The sequence below is a fragment of the Siphateles boraxobius genome, unplaced genomic scaffold (assembly GCF_051911475.1).
Source record: "Siphateles boraxobius isolate OS27281-9 unplaced genomic scaffold, OSU_SipBor_1 19, whole genome shotgun sequence".
Taxonomy (NCBI): Eukaryota; Metazoa; Chordata; class Actinopteri; order Cypriniformes; family Leuciscidae; genus Siphateles; species Siphateles boraxobius.
In genome coordinates, this window is record NW_027508799.1 from 134,111 (window position 1) to 143,163 (window position 9,053).

General features: G+C 38.9%; 5 non-coding genes across 5 annotated transcripts; all 5 read left to right on the plus strand.

Moving 5' to 3' along the window:
• Positions 1–1,534: 1,534 nt before the first annotated feature.
• Positions 1,535–1,606, plus strand: trnap-agg (transfer RNA proline (anticodon AGG)). The gene has a single exon. It is a non-coding gene; the product is annotated as a tRNA-Pro (tRNA).
• Positions 1,607–1,694: 88 nt separating this feature from the next.
• On the plus strand, positions 1,695–1,768 carry trnai-aau (transfer RNA isoleucine (anticodon AAU)). Its single transcript has one exon. It is a non-coding gene; the product is annotated as a tRNA-Ile (tRNA).
• A 93-nt stretch (positions 1,769–1,861) lies between these two features.
• On the plus strand, positions 1,862–1,934 carry trnaf-gaa (transfer RNA phenylalanine (anticodon GAA)). The gene has a single exon. It is a non-coding gene; the product is annotated as a tRNA-Phe (tRNA).
• Positions 1,935–2,004: 70 nt separating this feature from the next.
• On the plus strand, positions 2,005–2,076 carry trnaq-uug (transfer RNA glutamine (anticodon UUG)). The gene has a single exon. It is a non-coding gene; the product is annotated as a tRNA-Gln (tRNA).
• A 309-nt stretch (positions 2,077–2,385) lies between these two features.
• On the plus strand, positions 2,386–2,458 carry trnaf-gaa (transfer RNA phenylalanine (anticodon GAA)). The gene has a single exon. It is a non-coding gene; the product is annotated as a tRNA-Phe (tRNA).
• The last annotated feature ends 6,595 nt before the right edge of the window (positions 2,459–9,053 follow it).

Below are 9,053 nucleotides of genomic sequence, written 5' to 3' on the forward strand. Positions count from 1 at the left end.
TTCAAAGCATACGTGCTGAAGAGGCAGGCTCCAGCCCACGTGCCCACCACCACTGTGCCCACTGCATCTGTCCTCACTGCTGCTGTGCCCACTGCCACTGTGTCTGTTCCTCCTCCACCTACTGCCACTAAGAACAGGCCACTGCTGGCGACCAATGTGAAGGCCCTGTTGGCGCGGGGGAAGCATTTATTTGCTTCACAGCTGGCACAGAAGATTTTGGCTCCAGCCAAACCCTGTAAGTGATTTGCAAGCTTTAAAATCATTACATTATATATTATGCAGTATATATGTCTAACGAAAATACGTGTTCAACAGCTGCAGGACCACGTGTACATCCTGCGTCTGAGTCCGCAGCCCGGAGACAGCTCTTTACATGTGGTGAGTATCACTTAACGCATACAAGTGTGTTGGTGACATGTGCTTAGTGTTTTATGTTATTTTACAGACTCTGCTGCTACGGATTTTTTTGAGGAGGAAGATGACCTGGAGATGGCAACTGTAGCCTCGCAAGCTGAGTAACAACTTCCTCAAGGTATGTAAATCTTACACAATAATTGTCATCTCACACTCCCCTTGGAATAAGTGGCTGTTGTAGTGTTTGGTCTGCTTCGCTTCACACTTGGCTGATCCCATCTTTTTTTCTTCTTGTATTTCTTCTAATGGTGCTTGGATGAAAAACAGGATGATTTTCACTGCTTCCTTCCATCTTTTCATCATCATGTCATCTCTCTACTAATCATACATGCTTTGCAGTAAACCTTGTAATCGCAGTAGCTGTCCAGCAGAGCTGAGAAAGTCATGCAGTGAAAGTCTAAAACAATAAGATAATTTTGTTGTGTTTTTTTACGCTCCAGCCACTGCAGGCTCGAGAGGCCCTGCCCCTGCCCTGGCTCGTGCTACTGCCCCTGCTCCTGCCCCTTATCCTGCTCCTCCAGCATTGTGGACCCCTGGCCAGGTGTCCCAGTCGCCTGCAGAGCTTCCTGTCCACTGGAAAGAGCATCTCCCATCTTTCCAGCAAGGCTTTCAACCCCTGTCCTTTTGCACCAGGACCATCCTCACTACAGCCACCCACAGGACTGCAGCGCCCTGCCCAACCTCCTCTGCAGTCTCCTCCTCTGCACCCTGCCCAGCCTCCTCTGCAGTCTCCTCCTGTGCACCCTGCCCAGCCTCCTCTGCAGTCTCCTCCTCTGCGCCCTGCCCAGCCTCCTCTGCAGTCTCCTCCTCTGCGCCCTGCTCAGCCTCCTCTGCAGTCTCCTCCACAGCCTTCTGTCCAGCCAAGTGCTGCCTCTGCTCCTGCAACATCAACTGGGTCCAGTGTTGCAGACCAGGCTCCTGTAAGTAAGCTTCTCATTATTCGTGTGCAGGTCCTGCAGCGTGATTTCCAATGACCACAAAAAAAGAGGCCCCATTTCCTCTGTGCTGGAAACTTTGCACCGGCTACCTTTTAATTGTTGATTTAATAAGAAAATTGCGCTTTAAGCCATGGAAGCTGAAATGTTTGCGGCCCGACAGCAGCACGGAGGATGTATGTTTCGGCTCGTTGGTCTAGGGGTATGATTCTCGCTTAGGGTGCGAGAGGTCCCGGGTTCAAATCCCGGACGAGCCCATTATTAGGCTTTGCTTTTAATCTCTTCAGCCTGATTAGGGCAACCAGGATATTTCTGAGCAATTGGGGATAAAATGTGCCAGAGAGAGGCCGGTTAGCTCAGTTGGTTAGAGCGTGGTGCTAATAACCCCAAGGTCGCGGGTTCGATCCCCGTACGGGCCACTCATTTTCTCTCTGTGACCTTCGTTCTGCTCTTCTCGAAAATGACGGGCGGTCTCCCATACATCCATGCTGGCTAAACCACACAAGTACCTGGCCGAAATAGCTCAGTTGGGAGAGCGTTAGACTGAAGATCTAAAGGTCCCTGGTTCAATCCCGGGTTTCGGCAGAGGAACAACCTCTGCCTCTTTTACTCTACCTTATTCCACCTCTCAGACAGCCAGTTAGCAGGGTGTTTTGGTTTCATGGTGTAATGGTTAGCACTCTGGGCTTTGAATCCAGCGATCCGAGTTCAAATCTCGGTGGAACCTTTTTAGGATCTTTGCGGAAGGGAGGGGAAAAACAGAGGTGATGCGCAACTGCTGACGTAGCGGTGAAATTGGCACTCTCAAACCGAGTCGGAATTGGGGAAACATGGGCTTAAAAGGCAAAGGCTTCTTTTGCTCCTTGCTATCGCGCTTCTGGACTGAATGACTTAAATCTCTGCACCTCATGGGAAAAGTTGACACACGCCGAGGTTCCATGGTGTAAGGGTTAGCACTCTGGGCTCTGAATCCAGTGATCCGAATTCAAATCTCGGTGGGACCTTCATTTGCCAGGCTAAACAGCACGAGTTTCTGGCCGAAATAGCTCAGTTGGGAGAGTGTTAGACTGAAGATCTAAAGGTCCCTGGTTCAATCTCGGGTTTCGGCAGAGGAACCACGCCCGCCTCCTTTAGGCTACCTGATTCCACCTAGCCTCATCGCTATCTGCCTCTCAGACAGACAGCTGGGAGGGTGTGTTGGTTCCATGGTGTAATGGTTAGCACTCTGGGCTTTGAATCCAGCGATCCGAGTTCAAATCTCGGTAGAACATTTTTTAGGTTCTTCGCGGAAGGGAGGGAAAAAACAGAGGTGATGCGCAACTGCTGACGTGGCGGTGAAATTGGCACTCTCAAACCGAGTCGGAATTGGGGAAACATAGGGTGCTTCTCAATATCCCTCCTCGTCTCCTCGTTCCTCTGTCCTCCATCCTATGACCCGGAAACCGATCGAGCTCAGCCATCTTGAAGGACATCTCAATTCTCTAATTGCACCGCGAGGAGGCGAGGATCGAGGAGTGAGGAGGCTTTCAGAGGAGTCATGAGCGAGGATACACAGGTGTATCCTATGCGGAAGTGTTTTATTGACTAAACGTGACGCACGTATACATTCTCCTCCCCCTTCACATCGGTCACAATCTGTTTTAAAGTGTACTTTACCTTTGCAGTTTATATAAACCACACATTACACATATTTCAACAGGGTATCTTGCTTTATTATTATTTATTATGAATTTCTTAAATAAACAAACTGCAACAACATGAGGGCAGATCCTTTGAGCGCTGCTGATGACGCTATGAAGTGACGCTCGAGTGATCAAGTATTCCAATGTATAAAAAAGCTTTCATTCGATTCCTCCATCCTCATTTTTGTCATTCATTACATTATTTTGAGCACAAGAAGATTTTTACTAAAACCTTTTAAAAAAAAAGTTTAATTCATGTTATACTATACTATGTTATACACCAGTATACATATTTATTTTATCTTTTTAAATACTATGTTATACATATTTAAAAATACATGAATAGGCAAAAACAAGTGTTTTTTTGTTTCAACAAATGACTCTCAACTATGTTATAAAAGATATACCAAAACGATTTGATATACCATTTTAAGTTTTAGATCTGTTTGATGATCATATTATTATGAATTGTCATAAACGCCTTTATGTTATATTTGGTGTTTCTTAGTAATCTCTGCCACAAAAGCTAAACAAAACAAAACGATTTAAGCATGGCATGATACCAGCAAGATTGTACCAAGAAGTGTTATTTATTTTCTTATTAATAAGTTCATCACACTATTTACAATTTGTACACAAGGCAATTCAAAGTGATTCACAGTTGTATAAAAAACAATAATGCTTATGCTCATAATAATAATAATAATATTCATTAATTATTATAATATTATAATAATTAATTACATAAAAAACAAATGCTGTAGCAAAATACTTTCAGTTGGAATATGACAGCTATGTAACGTTCTGTTTATGCCTGTGTCCTTTCAGATTATGTATGCATACCCGGTTTTACGAAGAACCTCTGAGGGTCGACTCCTTATGGGGCCAACTGAGGAGGCCAATAGGAGGAAGATCGTGTTGGCAGGGAGGGCCAATGTTGTGGTTTTCAATCTTTCTGAAAAATAACTTCACAGAGATCTTTGATGCCAGAAATAATTAGACTTTATTTTCGAACGCCGTCCCGTTCCATAGAACGGCGCTCTAACGCTCTCTGGCCCTCTGGCCTTCCAGTGCGCTCCCGAGTACATTTTGGTTCAGAGTTATATACATACTTCTTCTTCCAAAGAAGGTAACACACCCTATAGATAGTTTTGGGTAAAGGTCTTTTACCATGTGACTTCTCAGAATAGAATTTTCTGCAGCAAACAACATTCCATTCAAGGTCTTTCACATACACAGAGGAAATCCAAAGTCACAGACAGAAGAAATAATTGTGTCCAAATATATAGCAAAATTACTTGTTTTCTAAATAATAAAATCTTCTACATTCCCTCCTCTGAGGCTTATCTAAGCCTCACTTTCACTAGCTTTTTCCAGAGTGTAATTTCAAAATCCAGCTCCCTCAGTTATGCTACCTGGTGACTCAATTTGAGTCACTCATTCTCCTTTCCAATTACTGGATTAAGCCACCACACTCCGGAGGAGCACTCGAGCCAAACATCTTCTTCCATACATTTTATTTCTTTTAGTTGTTCTTTCTTTTTTGTTTATTGGAAAAAGTAAAAGAATCGAGGTCTCCTAGTCAGACAAACTGAAACATTGTTATAAGTGTGTGTATACCTTTGTTCTTGCATTGCATGTATTTGTCACAGTTATGTAGACTATATCAAACATAAAAGTCTCTTATACTACTGAAAGTTTTCTTGCGGTGCAGATGTCCTCTAGGGTCTGGCTCATCAATTATCTTCTTCGTCCTCAATTCCTCATTTAATGGAATCAACATCCAGGGTTTGTAAATATCAATTTGGTTGCCCTCTCAAATTAGTTTTCATTATCTTTTTTCCGCATTTTCATTCGTTTAACCGTGGTTTTCCAACTAGTGATCTTACTATACAAAGTACAAAACAGAATAATAACCCACTTTCAATATCTCTAATTGAGAAAATCATAATTTTCCAGACTTTACATTAAGTTTTCCTTAACTTTTGCTCTTAAGGTTTTTTAACATGATCATAATCGCTAAATTTTCCTCCCTGCGCAATATTATTTAGTAAAAGTGCAACACTGATCACCAAACATAAGTCATTCTACTTTTTTTATATAATTGTTTTTCTCCTAATGCAGACAAAGCATTATAATAAATATCTGCTTATTATAGTAGTCTAATTGATTTATTATGCATTTTTGTTCTACTTGATCCATATGACTATTAATTCAAAATATGGCTGGGTAAACATAACTCTCTCATTTTTATCACTTCTTATGAGAGAATATCATTTCTTAGATTCGAAGAATCCATCTTTTAGTCAGTCAATTTTAGTGAACAGAACACTTTACACCCATCTAATAAATTGCAATACATTTCACTTACTTTCTATTTTATTACCAAATTTAAACAATAAATTCCATTTTGACCTTTTTAATCTTGCGTGTTGCTTCTCATTCTCATTGTAGCTCCTCAGTTCAAGACTAAACTGAATACATTTTCTTCGTTTCTACTAATTTCTAAATAAACTATCATGAATAAACTAATTATGTGTCATGTAATCACTCTAACTAAGAAAGCTTCAGAGCAATGTTACATTTATCTCATAAAAGTCATTCAATAAACTTATTAGACAATTAGAAAAATAACTCTAGAGAACAACTTTTTGCACTCTTACATATTCCTTATATGTACATTTCTTTTTCTTTATATCTAACAATCTAAAAGTTTGTCTATCATCCTTTTAAACCATTAGCATTATAACTTAATTATTATTAAAACTTCCTTGTATTCGTATGCAATTTATTTTCAATCTTCAATACTTCTGTTTAGTTGACCCATTATCTGACGTTATTTTTGCTTAGACTTCCAATCTAAGGATTACTTCTCTGTCAGAGATTTAATTTCTGTTCCTGCCCTCCTCTGTTGATTTCATTGCTTTTACCCATCTATATCATGTCCACATGGTATACTGATATATGGCCTATTTTTGTCGCTGTTCTTTTCTTAACTTTGTTTTTGCCACAAATTTCACAAAACTTTGCAAAAATGCCTTTTAATTTAAAATGCCTTTAATTTTATCTTCATTTTAATTTTTAATTTCCTTATCTTACTCCCCCCTTTGCGCACTGGTTTAAAACCATTGCGCATCTGGACTGAGAATATTCAAAAGTATTCATTGGTTCGACAATCTGTCCTTCATGTGAAATGCCAAATATCTATTTTTGACCCCCCTCTGGTGCCATTTAGATTGTTCACAAGGGCTTGTTTGTTACTGAATTTCAATAACTTCTTGTAAGTCTATAAACTTTCTATAAGTACTACTTAATATTAGTCAATTGCATATTGAATCAAATCTTATAAATTCAATTTTGACATTGAATATTTGTTAATACCCAGTGTTAATACTTGCTTTAATTTCAACTGTAGCCTTAAATTAATTAAGTATATCCTTGTATTGACAAGTTACATCTGAGTACCCATTAAGATTTATTTTAAAGTTATTTTTAGTTCTAAAATTTTCCTTCATGTATTGTCTTAATTCCCATTATGCTATATCAATTTCTTAAATTAATTGTTAACATTATTTTAGTTTCTTTTCTTTTTTTCATTATCATTGTTTTCTATGTTGCTTTAATATATTTTTACTTTCAATCATTTTTGTTATGGTGGGGTTATTATTAAGTTGCTACTGAATCTATTCAAGGGCTGAACATTCAATCATAGGAAAGTTGGTTGATGTTGACTATTGTTTGAGCTTGTACTCATCTCTGTTGAGTCTCTCTTTTGCACAGTTCTTCTCATTCCTGTGTTTCTGGTTAAGTTTGTCTTTTCTTCCATTCATGATTTGATTATTCTGTTAACCTTGTCATCAATCATTAGATCTTTCACCAGGGTGTCTCCAGTGAGTCGTTCGTTGCAATGGACTCTTTCTCTCATTGTCAGCATGTCCTTGATCCCTCACTTCAGTTGTGGGGGCTTGCTGAAGTCAGTTGGTTTATTTTAAGTTGAGAGGCATGGACTCAAATGTCACACTGTTGATCACTTCTTCTGAAATTACAAAGCATAGTTACTGGTTCTTTTTGTCAGACTCGTCCCAGAATCCTTCCTGGAATTGAGCTGCTGCTATCTGTAAATTAAAGCTTAATTATTTTTGTTAGTGACAACAACATATAATTTCAATCATCTGCTCATCTGTCCCATTGTCCTTCTCGATGTTACCTGTAGAAAGGTCATGTGGGCTGAGTGGTGTCCTTTCTGCCTTCATTAACAGCAGGACTTTAATCCATATATTCTCATTTGTTTTTCATAAATTTGACTTTTGATCATTATTTGCAACTTTTTGCATTTTTCTCACAATAAATTTCAATGTACTCTTATAATTACTCAATTCAACTCAGTTATCTCTTTGTCTTGAGTTCCACTATAAGCACATTATTTATTAGGCATCTTGGACAATACTCAACCCACTTTGACAAAAGTTACAAGACAATATTTCATACTTTTGACAAAGATCCGCTCCATCATGATATGCTGAAAAGAAAGGCAGACGTGTTATGCTGCAAAGGAAGTCAGATATGTTATGCGCTGCGCAAATGTGGCACTGTTTTTTCTATTTTTATTTTTCTCTTTTTATTCTTTGTTTTTTCATATTGTTACTTCAGTTCCTGACCAGGAAATTTAACCATATGCATCCATGGTCATTATTTTATTGGGCAGAATTTGCCCTGTGGGCCCACATGTTAAATTTTAAATACAGCTGTATTGGCAAAATAATTGATTTGCCTTAGTGTCTCTTCAGACACCATCTCTCACTCATTCACACTCAGTGTCTCTCTCACACACGCTGGCCAGCATACACTCTTACAGGTTGTGCTCTAAATGTGGCATCCTATAATTTTAGCCAAGGGTTGATCAGGTCAACACAGCTATCTCAAACACTACTGTGAAGTGTCAATGATCATAAGGTTTAGTTTAACACCGTTGTTATAATCCTTTTTTTCTTTTTACAAATTCTAATAGACTAAGTATTTTAGAATAATAAGCCTGCCAATTGTAATTTTTCAAATACATTTTGTCATTTGTTTTTCTGATTTTTCCTAATCTTTTTTTTTTTTTTTTTTTTGCTCATGAGCTGCTTTAAGAAATTGGAGATCTCTGCGTAATCTTGGATCCATGGCCAACAACATTTCCATCTCATTATCCCAGTTCTGACAGCATTTTTTGCGATTTCATAAGCTTGGACTTTTGGAGTAATTTTTTCTCCAATCTATATCTCTAAAAACTTAGCAAAACAAAATGGAGTGACCAGTATCATTGTTTAGCAAACAATAATAATAATTCTTTGACATTTTGCGTCTATCTTTTTCTTTGCTACAGAATAATTTTTCATGCTTTTAGCCCTATAATTGTTTAATATAATAGCCCTCACTATAACAAATCCAGCCTCAGTTTGAACTAGTGAGTTGAGCACCCACTTCTCTCTTTCAGTGTATTCTCTTTCTTTTTTATATGGCTGGACTTGAACCTACTGGAAAAGCAAAGAGGGTTAGTTTAGCAGAGAATATAAAGAATTGCTTATGAGACCAGTGAATAATCAGAATGAATAAAGTTAATATAATAACTAAATTTGAAGCAGTCTCTAGAGTGATCATTGAAGTTGCCACACCTGTGTTGCCCGTAAGGGAAGGGTTTCGGTCAGTTCTTCTGTTTTTAGATGATCAGTCTGTTGAAGCTTCTTGGCTGTCGCTCTGCATGTGTCGTCAGCCTAGCTGTCACTCAAGGCTTGGTGTAAACAGGAATATAGGCTCTGTTGTTTCTCTGCCCCTTCTCAGTTTGGGCTTTGATAGATTTTGCCACAGCTTTGCATCTCAGGATTTTCCTCTTGTCCTCAGGAAAAAGTCTCCAGTGAAATAGTGAACGTTTCACCTTTTCCAGCATTAAATCAGTCTTTCTCCATGCCAGAAAGTGGTCATCTTCAGAAGGGGAGCTGAAAGCCCCTCACCCTCTCTTCTTCTTCTCTCTGCAGTCGTCTTT